We start from the raw sequence: 13,824 nt of genomic DNA, 5'->3' as shown, positions 1-13,824 counted from the left end.
GGACATGGAGGGCCAACTGTATCTACTTTCACTACCCATTTCATATTCTTTTTTTGTTTCCATCAAAAGCTCAGCAGATCTTTACCTGGTGTGTGGAAAGGGACCTAAACATTCATCCCAAAGAGTCTTAAGTCTGAATTGAAGTGTTATAATTCCCATTGGTGTCCACAGGTCATGACAATACTATGAGAATTCCATTCTAATTCATGTTTGCAGAGTATAATGATACTAAGAAAAAATATAAGAGATCTCCTGTGTCCTAGACTTGCTCTTCCTTGCCTCCATCGTAGTCTGTGGGGCCATGGGCATTTAGGGCAATACATCATGTACGGTACTTGCAGCATCAGGGCCTGCCCAATCCAATCTCATATGTACCTCTTCCACTCAATGTCGGTGCTGCACTGCACATGCCACCTAATAACTTGGGGGGCCAGATTATAGCAGGTTGTGAGGGCAGCTGAGGTCACATGGTAACCTGGTGGCCCATAGTTAAATGTTCAGTCTCTATGAAAGTCTGGTAGCAGGCTAAGACGTATCTCTAAAATGGAGATAGTTTTCTGAGGGTGATTACAGTGATTTGCTCAAAAATCCTGAAGGCCTGAGTGATGATTCACCTAGAGCCCTGCCTGAGGCTCTTCACAGCATCAATATCACAAGCACCATCAAAGCACCATTGTATCTGGTGGATCGTGTGGCAAGGCAGACTACACATACCGTTCTGGGCCTCACTCAACACAGAAGCTTTGTGGTCAACAATATAGGGACTGTGCTCTGTCAACATGCACCTCACTGGAAGAGCATCAGTGCTGCTCTCCATGTCGCAGTCCTCTGGTCAATGGTCTCTGTGTGGTGCTAAGTAAGGCCAGGCAGCATCTGCTCTAGAGCTGCATTGCCAAGACCATGGTTCCCGAGTGGCTGCAACAGCAGGAGGACCGTGCAACCTGAGGTCTGTGTCTGTGCACCTGAATGTTGATCCCTCACTTCAGATTGACACACCTGATGCACTCAGTGACAGAGATAAGGTTGAGTAGGCAGTCACACCAAGACTCCACAGCCCACATTTCAGAGCCCAGAGTTTTCTCCCACCAGGTGATATCGAAACTTTGAGTGGCTACATGTTACTCTATTGAAGCCACAGACAAGGCTTATTATTCCTCCTGCTCCTACAAAACCAAATTTTAATTGTCCTCAAAAAAAGATGCAGAAACCGGCCGAGGGTGAAGGGCCTATGACCAAAGAAGAATTTGCAAAGATGAAGCAATAACTGGAAGCTGAGTATCTTGCTTTCTTTAAGAAGACTATGTCCTCTCATGAAGTATTTCTTCAGTAGCTTTCTTCTCATTCTGTTCTCAGTAAATCACAACTTTCATGTTTTCCTAGAATATGATCAGGATCTAAGTGTTCAGTGAAAAAAAAGAGATGTTTGGTGGCTTTTTAAAAAGTGTAGTGAAAAGTGCTGATGAAGTTCTTTTTCCTGCAGTTAAGGAGGTGGATGACTTCTTGGAGCAAGAGAACTTTCTTATTTACTATTCCCACAGGATCAAGGATTCCTGTTCTAAAGCAGACAGAATGACCAGATCTCATACAAATATTGCTGATGAGTATATTCACACTGCAGCCAGCTTGCACAGCCTGGCTTTAGGTAAACCCACGATCATCAAAAAATACCTATTGAAGTTGCTGAACAATTTTGAAAACCTTAGGAATGTGGAGGATAGAGTCTTATCAGATGAAGATTTAAAATTGACAGAGCTTCTCCAATATTAAATGCTCATAGAGGCTGCAAAGGGTCTCTTATACAGAGGCACCAAAGGCTTCATCAACTAGAGAACTCAAACAAAGCTCTGGATAAGGCCCAATTAAAAAGCAAAGATGTCAAGTTGGCTGAGGAACACCAGCAGAAATGCTATGAGAAATTAGAACAGCTTTCTGAATCTGCAAAAGAAGAGCTTATAAATTTCAAACAGAAGACAGTGGCAGAATTTAGAAAGAACTTAATTGAGGTGTCTGAACTGAAAATAAAGCATGCTGGAAACTCTGTCTCCTCTTGCAAAACTGCATTGAGTTGAGTTGTTCAAAAACAACTAATCTACCTTTTCTCTGAAGGAAACAAATGTGAAAACTGCATCACTTAAATCATTACTGTAAAGTATGATTAGCTATGACTTTAAAATTATGTGAATAAATATTCTGATTTCTAAAAATCTTAACACTTAACCATGTTGGTTTAAAAATATATATATTTTTTAATTTTTTAAAATGTTTATTCTTAAGTTTTGGGTGGACACATTATCTTTATTTTACATTTATGTGGTGCTGAGAATCGAACCCTGTGCCCTGTTCATGCTAGGCAAGCACTCTACCACTGAGCCACAACCCCAGCCTTTAATTTTTTTTATATTTATTTTTGATTTGTAGTTGGACACAATATCTTTATTTCATTTATTTATTCTTATGTGGTGCTGAGGAGAGATCCCAGGGCTGGGCGAGCACATGCTGGGCGAGCCCTCTACCACTGAGCCACAATCCCAGCCCCTAAAGACATTTTTTTGCATGTTACTTGGACATAAGTAATCTTTTCCTTATGCATTTAATACCTCAAAATGGGCAGAATCTAAATACTGGATTCTCATGTAGTTTGTCTTCAGTCACTTAAGAAAAGGTGTAGAAGACACGTGCCTTCTGGCAATGAGTAGGCACAAGCACCAGGCCCATGTCCGTTTCCCTAGTTCATGTGCCCATGTCCCCACACACTGATTATGTCAGAGGTTCCCGTTCAACAAATAAGAACAGGTACTTGTTACAGTTAGAAGATATTCCATTCCTTCATTAGATGTTTCTTTTTTATTTTCTCCTTGTTACTCTCATGGTTCTTGAGTCACCTCAAGTTTTGTATAATAACAAAGGCTAGAAATATACAATAAAATAATACAGCATACTTCAAAAAATATATGGACTGGTATAACTCACCAAAATAAAAAATATGATGCCTTGAAAATCTCAAGAGCTCTACTCAGCATTTTTCCTCTATTGTTTTGCCTGTAAGAGAGCAGCAAATGACCCTTTACCTTAGAAGGGATACCTCAACAGGTCTCATATCACCAGACACTTAGCACTGTCCTGAATTTTTTAGCAGGAAGATCTGGATTTTGATCAGAATTTTTTCCTACCTTCTCACATGGAACTATCTTAAAATGTATGATGTAGTATCTTTTCACTAGGTCCAACCAACAAAATGGACCAGCATAACATCATGTGGAAGGGAAAGGGGATCAAGATTTCTGCAGACTAGTGAAAACTAAGGACTAGAGAGTTGATATACCCTTGAGGAAGGACAAAGAATGTGAATTTATGGCCTTGCCAGAAAACAGCAAACTCTTTCTGGTGGACCTAATTGACAGGAAATGGATAAAAATAAAATTCTCAAATCAATAACTGCATACCATGTGCCAAGGATGTGTTAAGCAATGAAACCAAATCTGGTATAGTAGCTGCAATTGAAGATAATACCTAGTTAAACTTAGAATAATTCATTGTAATTTTCTAAGATGCATCTGTTTTTTCCTATTTATTTATTTATTTATATATGTCAGCAAAATTCATTACAATTCTTATTACACTTATAGAGCACAATTTTTCATATCTCTGGTTGTATATAAAGGATCCATCTGCTTTGTGCACAGGGTAAACAGGAAAGTTGAATGAGGATGTGGAAATTGCCATCCTTACATTTCCCAAGTCCTTGATGGTGGCACTACTCTCCAGTCCCTTCAGGAATGTGGTACTGTTTTTGGCTTGTGACTTTTTTCTAGGAAGGGACAGTTCTACTGTATGACACTTACCATTTTGCATCATAATAGCCCTAAATCCATAGGAAAGGAAATCACTGTTGATGATTATGACTGTGCCAGTTATACATGCCTGATCCAGGAAAACAGCCACAGAATGAGTTTGTGAACATAGAAAAGCACTAGGAGAGAGAACCGAGGTAAAACTCCACTGATCACTCGACCTCCGCATGCCTAACAGGTAGACCTCACTGATGTTTAGTCTTCTAGGATTAATTTTAGTTCAGAGTCCATGTGTTCAGTAGTCTCCAAAATTTCTGATTATTTCCTTTTTCTCATTGCATTTAACCTGATAAAAGACCATAGGTTCCTTTGAGGAAGACTGGGAGAAACACTAACAATATCGATGTTGGCAGTGTACAGGGCCCTTTCCCTTCCATTCAAAATATTATGAATCTGTGAACAAACTGAAGCCTAGGAAGTGATTGGGGGACAACAGATTTATAATCCTATGATTCAGGTTAGACATTTGCTCACTTGACCTAGAACTTTCCTGCTTACACAGAACATGAATTTAGCAGTCCTATCTATTTAATTTCTGGGAACACCTTGATCAAGTAACCAACACCACAGTCCTGCATGAGGCAGACTCTTCTGATTGTTGCTTTGACTCATTACCTTACAGTCAGTGTCTGCCACTTGGCTCCTGCAATCCTGGTATCCAGTCACTCTCACTGAATTCAGAATTCCTGATTCAGTGGCCGCAGTTCCCACTATACTGACTCGTGTACAGAGAAGAGCAGCCACCAAGTCCTCAAGAAGGCCAGGGCTCTCCTCACTTATTTGTTTCTCACAGTTATCAGGAAAAGTATGTCTCCAAAATGGGTGACAAGATCTTAAGTGACAGATCCACTCTGACATTGAAATCTCCTAAGTCTTACAATCCATATGTCTACACTAAATCAAGACTGGTCCGACACTTCTAGCTCATTCACTGTGAGCCATTTCTCAAGCCATGTTTCAGCCAACCATATAAACTTTGAAACCCTTTTCTAAGTCCCCAGGCTCTAAAATTAACTGCACTTAGTAAACTCATATCAATAAACTCAGCCAGATCCAACTGTGTGTTCCCCTCCTTGTTATCCCATCTCTTTAATATTTGCTTCACATGTAAACTCCAATTATCTTGTATAAACTGGAAAACTCAAATTGTTCTTATGGGGTATGGTTCACCTCTTCATGGGTCACATGCTGCACTTAACCTGGGGCCTTCTGGTTTCAGACTCTAATTATAGGATTAGAACCATGAGGAATGATGGGGTAGGTCCTGAGTAGAGGATCACTCCTTTGCCATACAACTGGCTGGTGTGGGGATGGAGCTATTATTTTTCCTTAGGTAATGCAAGGTTAACTCCTCAGATGATTTTGAAGAAGTTGCTTCTACTGGAAAAGACTATCATTGGAATTTAGGGATTCATTTTCTCTAAGTTCTTCAGTCTTTACTTATCTTCCCAATTCAACTGATTTCTTCCAAATGAATGTCCTTACATTAAGAGTAGACATCCTGTGAAGATGGTGATTCAGTGTGAGTTGTATTTTTTTTTTAAAGACAGAGTGAGAGAGAGAGAAGGAGAGAGAGAGAGAAAAATTTTTTTTATATTTATTTTTTAGTTATTGGCAGACACAACATCTTTGTATGTGGTGCTGAGGATCGAACCCAGGCCGCACGCATGCCAGGCGAGCGTGCTACCGCTTGAGCCACATCCCCAGCCCGTGAGTTGTAATTAAATTACCTAAAGGATAAGATTCTGGGTTTGATTTTTAATGAAAATAAACTCTGCAGTTATGGGAGATAAAAATCTCTCTCAGGACAGAAAAGCTTTCAGATAGATTTGTGTGGCCCTCAGCCCTTGGCCCAACATTTTCTTTCCCCACTTTGTTCTGCAACATTAGGAGCAATGTTATTATATTTATTAATTTAGACCAGAATATTTGCAAGTACCATCTATGTAATCACCCAGATTCTTGCTTTTTGTGTTTGATTAGGAATTTAGAAAGGGGATTTTTTTTATACCTCTTTAGTCAGATCATGTCATGGACTATCATGCTCTCTTTACTACTGAAAAGAGAATCGTTAACGTTTTTAAATCAATATATTAGAGAGTTGATTTTCAAAAACATAGAAGCAATTCAGAAAATTCACTCAAGATTTGTTCTTCCAGAACTACTCTCTAGAGAAACAGAAACCATGGTACAAACATACGAATGTGAATGTAATATATATTTATTATAACCAAGTGACTCATACAATCATGAAAGCCGCAAGTCCAAAATATACAGAGCTAACATCTCAGTATGTCCAAAAACCATAGGACTGCTGCAAGAGTCCCATTTCCAAGGCCATCAGGGAGTGCTGTAGTGCAGTTCAGTGGCAGAGAACTTGCTTAGCATGCACAAGACCTACTGTCGACGCCCAACTTTGTAAAAAGAAAAAAAAATGGTGGTGGGGGAGTGAAATAGAAGAATACTCTTCTAATCAGATAAGGTTTAGCCTTTTGTTGTATTTAGGCCATTAACTAATTAGATAAGGTCCAATACAAACCATTTTACTCAGTCTAAATGTTAATCACATCCAAAAATGTCCTAATGAAAATATATAAAATCATGTTTGACCAAATATTTGGGGATCCCATGACCCAGCCAAGTTGATATAAAAAATAGACCATCATAAGGAGCTAGAATCCAAGTTGTGCATTCTTAACATCTCACTCTCTAGCAAGCTCCATGTTCATCACATCCAGTAATGGCCACCTGTCCATAATGTTTTGCCTGCTGTTTTTCTCTTTCCCATTATCATTTCTGCTTCAGTAGCATGTATCCCTTGCCTGGGATCCTATAGCTGCCTTGTAATTTCCCTCCTATTCTCCACAGTGGTTTCCCCAGCCAATTTGGTGGTCTTCCAGCATACTTTCCTTTAAAGGAAGCTCCATATATGCCATTTTGCTACACAAAACACTTTGCAAGTTATTGGCTATCAGACTACTCATATGCTCCTTGAAACAGGATTAGAAAAGTTACCACAGTATTATGGCCATTATATTATTTAGGAGTCCAAATAGATTTTGTTCATCAATATATTTTATGTCAGAAATCCCATGAGACCTTTTTTTAAGACACAGGAACACATACTACTTATTCCATCATTTCATTGATCATCAAAATAATGGCATCATCACATATAATATAGCTCTGAAGAACCCAGGGCACATTCCTTAAAGAGTGAGTGCGAAAAAGAAAAATGCCAACTTATTATTATGAACATTACTTTGACCTTGTGGGACTCCTGATAGGGTTTCAATTATCACCAGTATTTTTTTTTTAAAAAGAGAGTGAGAGAGGAGAGGGAGAGATAGAAAGAATTTTTTTAATATTTATTTTTTAGTTCTCGGTGGACACAACATCTTTGTTGGTATGTGGTGCTGAGGATAGAACCCGGGCCGCACGCATGCCAGGTGAGCGCGCTACCGCTTGAGCCACATCCCGTGCCCAATTATCACTACTATTTCAAAAGCATACTTGGGAAAGTGCTGCTCTACATTGAAATCAAACAAGAATGGTCTCCATTAATCAAATAGATCTCCACCTTCCCAACCCCTTAACTTTATTCCTCTGTCTTGATCCTTTCTGACAATCTATATGCTATCTTGGAAGATATATTCTCTGAATTAAGTCATGTAAGTTGCATATAAGTGGATGAAACTTGAGATCATATATTAAGTAAATTTAGCCTAATTCAGAATGTCAAGTTTTATGTTTTCTCTTATATATGAAAGTTAGAAAAAATGCAAAAGAGGGGAAAAAGTAGTGAGGGAATTGTTAGTCAATGTTTTCTAATTGTGACCAAAATAACTGAAAAGAACAACGTAGAGGAGAGAAAGTTTTTTGAGCTCAAGTTTTATAGGTTTATTCCATGTATAAATTGCTTTGGGCCCCAAATGAGGTAGGTATCATGGAGAAAAGGTGTGGTGGAAGACCACAGCTACCTTCATTGCATTCAGAAGGCAAAGAGAGGAAAAGCTGAAAGGGTCAGGGCATGCCCTAGTGACCCACCAACCATGATAAACCTGCCTACAGTTACCACCAAGTCAGTCCATTCAGAATAGGATGAACCAATTAGGTTACAGCCCTCATGATACAATCATTTTATCTTGAATATTCTTGCATTATCACAGGTGCTTTTGAGGGACAATTCATGTCCAAATCATAACATTGTATCCCTGGTCCCCCAAAGTTCACATCTCTCTCAAAACACACACACAAAAATGAGTTTACTCACTCTCCAAGAGTCTCATAGTCTTAACAGTTTACCATTGTTCCAAAAGTCCATGTCCAAAGTCTTCTCTGAGACTCAAGGAAAACTCTTGAGTGTGAGTCATTGTAAAGATCAAAAAAATTTATTGTTAATTCACAATAAGTGGGGACTAGGAAGAAAATACAGGTACTTTTGATTAGGCAGAGGGGAGTGAAGAGGGGTGAGGGTATGGGGGTAGGAAGGATAGTAGAATCAATCAGATATTATTGCCATATGTGCATATATGATTATACAATCAGTGTGATTCTACAACATGTTCCATGAGGAAGTTACACTCCATTTATATATGTGTCCAAAATGCATCCTACTGTCATGTATAACTAATTAGAACAAATTTAAAATTACATAACCTTAAAAAGATAAATAAATAAATAGTAAAAAGGTTAAATATATCCAATGTACAGAAGCAAAGAGTAAATCTTCCATTCCAAAATGGACAAATACAGACAGAGACAAAAGAGATGGGACTAAAACATGACCAAAACTCAGCCAAACAAATAAGCCTTATATCTCCACCTCTGGCATCTGGGAAACTTGGTGGTAAGATGTGATTTCCTAAGGATCTGGACAGCCCCGCCTCTTTAGTCTTCCTAGTTGCAGTGCACACATGTTCTCAATAGTCTGAGTCTCTGCACAGGCAGAAGATCTTTCCAGTGGTAAGTTCATATTACAGGCATCTCTTGGTTCCTGGGATCTTCATTTCAGCTTTGTTGTTATGATCACAACTTCATGCATCACCCCTTCATGGTCAACCAACAGGGACTTGGATCCTGCTACACTTTGCCTGGCCTCCCAGTGATTCCATTGAAATCTTGGTGGAAGCTTCCATGGTCCTTACCTTGAGCATTCTGTATTTCAGCATAAGTGACACCCTGTAGATGATGTCAATGTCTGCTACAAGTTGGGGCAGTACCAAGGGCCCCTGTAATCACAACAGCAGTATCTTAGGTCCTGCGTGGCTGAGCAGTGTGAAACAATTTCCTAGGCCCCCTGGTGAAAGCAGGCTGCCACCAAGATCTTTTCTCAAATGATTATTTTCCTCCACATTATCCAGTAGGCAATGTGTGCTGTCTTGCAAATTCCTGAGGTGCCCTCAGCCATCTTTCCTATTGTGCCTGTACAAAGTGCTTAACATCTCTGTAGTGGTCATAATCTCCTTAACAATCACATTTTTCTTGAGCACAGATTTACATGCACTTGTCTAGTCAAGCTTAAGTTTCTAAAATCCTTCAGATATGATTTCTGGCCCCACGTTTTCACAGCAAACCTGGCTAAAAGCTGGGGACAATATCCACACCACTGATTGAATTCTTTGCTGCCTTGAAATTTCCTCAAGAAGATGTCTATGTCTTTATATAGAGTCTCACATGAAGTCTCAGAACGTGGGCAGGATGTAACAACTTCTTTGACACAATGTAACATGAATGGACTCTAGTCAAATGTCCAAGGGAATCATTATTTCCCTCTGAAACCTCATGAGCAGTTTTTATCTCTGCATTCTAGTATTCAGAGCTCCCACCAGAATTTCCCATTAAGCTCTATTTACAACATTCTAAAGCCTTTCTAGCTTGCAGCTCCAGATATTTAAAAATTCTCCCCCAAACAAGCTCCAAAGGATTCTGAATCATATGGTCAGGTTAGCCACTGCTTCTTAGTGCCAATTTTCATGTTAACAAATTTTGCATTTTTCTGTCAAAAAGACCTTGGAAGTGGGAAAGTTTACTTTTGTTCACAGTTCCATAGATTTAATCCATGTTCAGCTGAGTCCATTGCTCTGGGCCCAAAGTGAGGCAGAACATTATGGCAGGAGAATTTCATGGAGAACACTGCTACATTCATGGCAGCTAGGAATGAGAGATAGGAAAGGGCAAAAGGGTCACAGGGAAGATCAATCTATATTTCCAGGACACATCCCTACTGACCCACCTTCTCCAGCCATGTCCCACCTGCCTACAGTTACCACCCTGTCCCTTCAAACTTGGGTGAACTGGTCAAGTTACTACTCCTGCAATCCAATTCTTTTACTTCTGAATATTCCTGAATGCATATAGCAGCTTTGGGGGCACACCTCATATGTAACTCATAACAAGGGAAAATTTCATGAAAATAGAAGGGAGACCAGTAGAGTACAGGAATGGTCCACAGGGAGTTTTGAAAGGAGTGAAAGGGGAAGTACTGAAAAATGACACTGACCAAATCAAATTGTTACATTGCATGCATATATAACCATGTCATACAAATCCCATTATTAGGTAGAATTTAATATAGCCATAAAAATATGAAAAAATAGACAAATAAATTAAAAAATGAGTCCTAACCCCAAGATTATCTTAACTAATAAAATGCTGAAGTGCTTACCAACTTGAAAAAATAAATAAAATATGCCTTCTTAGAAGGAAAACAATGTCATTTCCTTTGTGCAAGTTTTCAAGATGAATCACTGTGTGTGTGTGTATATATGTGTGTGTGCACATGTGCACATGCACGTCTTTTCTCAGAATTTTAAAAAGCTTCCTTCATAGTGCTTATATATTCTTCCTTCTATTATTGCTCTTTATGCATTTATCTTGTTCCTTTCTGGTTCATATATACTGTGTTTACCTTTCCAAAACCAATTCCCCCTTTATTATCAATTTACAAACCCACCTTTCCTTGCCAAAGTGTGAACACATGACCCAAAGCAGTCCAGCCATATTCTCTGCTCTAGAATTTCAATTATGAGCAGAGACAAAATGTATTTGGTGCTCACTCAATTTGACAGAAGTGATTTGAAGAGAGATTGTCCCATTAGATACAGTTTCCTAAATTTCTGTAGCTGCCTCATTTTCTGTCCTGATTCTTTTCTCTGTTTTGAGAACTATACCGTATCCTTCCTATTAAGTATATTTGTTCCTTATTTAACTATGATCATTTCCTGTTTCTTACAGTCAAGGAATTCTAATAACTATTTGCCTCAATACACATATGCAATATAAATATAAACCCACACAAATGCAAGTTCCATGACAGCAGGGCACATGTGATCTTAGCAATTTTCTAAAATTCTGCCAACACCAACCCACCACACACACATACCACATAACCACACAAAGAAGTCAATAATAACTTGAAAAAGTTAAATTCCATGAAATATTTATTATCACAAGTTTCCTAATTTAATGACATCATCTCTTTGCTAGTGATGGCAAATGAAAATTACTGAGAACTCAAAACTCTACAAAACCTGAGGCTTTAGACATCATGCTACCTGTGGGCAATTCCAACTCCAGTTCCACCTTCTTCCATCTAATTCCACCACTACCACCTCAAGTCCCCAATTTCCATTAATACCTCCATCACTTCCAAAATAATTCATGCCTGCTAATAAGCCAAAATGTCATCGACCAACCCTATCTATATCAGTGATGCCAAGAGTGCACTTCCAGAAGCAATTTAAAAAGGCATTCAGCTACCAAAATAGAAGAGCAGCATAAACAAGAAGCTCATTGGGATGACATTGCCCCATCCTGTCTGGTCATATTGCCATGAACTGGAGTGATTCAGGAGGTGTTTCAGAAGCTGATGAAATACAGTGGAAATAATAAAAATCATTGATGATTATAATAAAAATAAATGCAAGTGTCTTTTGCCATATTTGTTGTTTTAAAATGTTTGCTCATTCTAATGTTTTGCTCTATTTTTCACATGATAAATAATCCTTTATCACCTTAAATTATTATTTCTAATAAAATAGGTATTATTTTATTAGAAATAATAGTATATATTTATTATTATATATTTAACAAATATATCATTTAGTATATGTTTCAAAGTAAATGCTTTGTTTTGGCTTCTTTTTCCCTAAAATGATCTAATTTAGTCAAACTCATACTAAGCATGAACATCAGCTAGAGTAGCAGATGCATTTTTTGACATATTTTAATTGTGCACATGATGAATTTTAATGTTAAAAAAAACCACTTTGATCAAAATCTTGAGGGCAGTTATATCTTCTGAGGCTTAGTTGATTTCTTAATGTTCTGAAAGAAGAAACAGTATCTTGACTGTATGAATCACTCAGAATTGTGTATTTAGCTTGTAGTGTTAACCTCTCATAACAGAATCTTGAATTTTAAAAAAATATTTTATTTATTTTAATATTTTAAATACTTACTTATCTTATTTAGACATGTGTCCTATATTCATATATGAATACACAACCAGTAAAATTATACATCATGTACAACCTTAAGAATGGGAAGTTATATTCAGGTTGTGTATTAAGTTATATTCCATATATGTATAATATATTAAATTACACTCTACTCTCAAGTATATATAAAATTAACAAATAAAAAAATAAAGTACTTATTTGAGTATTTAGTATTACTCTTTTTATTTATATACTATATGGTACAGGTTTGCTTGCCTCTGAGAGAAATATATTTCCATGTAAAATAATCTGGATTATACATAGATGCAATTATATAACTGTTAAAAATAACAGTCTTTAAAAAAACGAGCAAAAGACTTGAATAGACATTTCTCCAAATTTATAAAAATGACCATCAGTATTTGAAAACAATTCTCATTGTCTTGAGTATTACATTAAAAAAACATGATTCAAACTACAATAAGATATCACTTCATTGGGCTGGGGATATAGCTCAGTTGGTAGAGTCCCCAGCATCACCAAAAAAAAGATATTACTTATACTCACTAGTAAAAAAAAGGTAATAAGAAGTGTTAGTCAGGATGTAGTGTTAGATGATGCAGCTAAACTGGGCAAATAGCATAAAGAAACTCCTTCAAAAAGTTAAACAACAAATATTTGCTATGGTTTGTACCCAAAAGGTTCATGTGCAAGAATCTTGGTTTCTGGAATTTGTTGGAACATTTAAGTGGTAAACCCTAGTGGAAAGTAATCAGGTCATTGGAATAAACTAATGCTGGTCTCTCAGCATGAGTTACCTTTCAAAAGACATATGTTATGAAGTGAGGCTACCCCACATGCTTGGCTCCTCTGTACTCATAGAGTTCCCTTTCCATTTCTCTGCTATATTGTCATGCAGCCAGAGGACTGATTCCATGCTCTTTGGGCCCTATGGTCACAAGACAGGAACATTATTTCTTTATAAAGTATCCAGCCTTGGTATTTTGTTGTATTAATAGAAAACAGACTAATGCTCCATATGATCCAGAAATTCCACTCCTGGGTATAGAGTCAAAAAAAATTTTAAAAAGCAACCAAAAGGATATGTTCACACAAAACTTCATACACAAATATGCATATAGCAACATTATTCACATTACCATAAGGAGGAAACAATTTCTATCAAGTGGTGAATGTGTTAACAAAATATGAAATATTTATGCAATTGATTATTATTCAGTCATAAAAAGAAATAAATTCCTGATATAGGCTTGTCTGGATGAATCTTGAAAAGATAGTGAAATTGAAATTCCAAGATTTTTATGAAAGAATCTAGTCACAAAAGGCCACTTATTATGTGATTATATTTATATGAAAAATCCAGAATAGGTGAATCTACACTGTCATAAAATAGATTAGTGGTGGCAAGAGCTATGTGGCTGATGGAAGGGCTAGGGAAGATATCTAATAAGCATTGGATTTCTTCTGTGAACACATTAACTGTACATTTTAAATGAATAAATTCCATGGTA

The 13,824-nt window shown here is 37.4% G+C and overlaps 1 pseudogene; it reads left to right on the top strand.

Moving 5' to 3' along the window:
* The first annotated feature begins 1,198 nt into the window (after positions 1-1,198).
* On the top strand, positions 1,199-2,105 carry LOC144373103 (sorting nexin-5 pseudogene; annotated as a pseudogene).
* Positions 2,106-13,824: the final 11,719 nt, after the last annotated feature.

Source organism: Ictidomys tridecemlineatus, unplaced genomic scaffold (assembly GCF_052094955.1).
Source record: "Ictidomys tridecemlineatus isolate mIctTri1 unplaced genomic scaffold, mIctTri1.hap1 Scaffold_233, whole genome shotgun sequence".
NCBI lineage: Eukaryota > Metazoa > Chordata > Mammalia > Rodentia > Sciuridae > Ictidomys > Ictidomys tridecemlineatus.
This window is presented reverse-complemented; position numbering and strand designations above follow the sequence as displayed.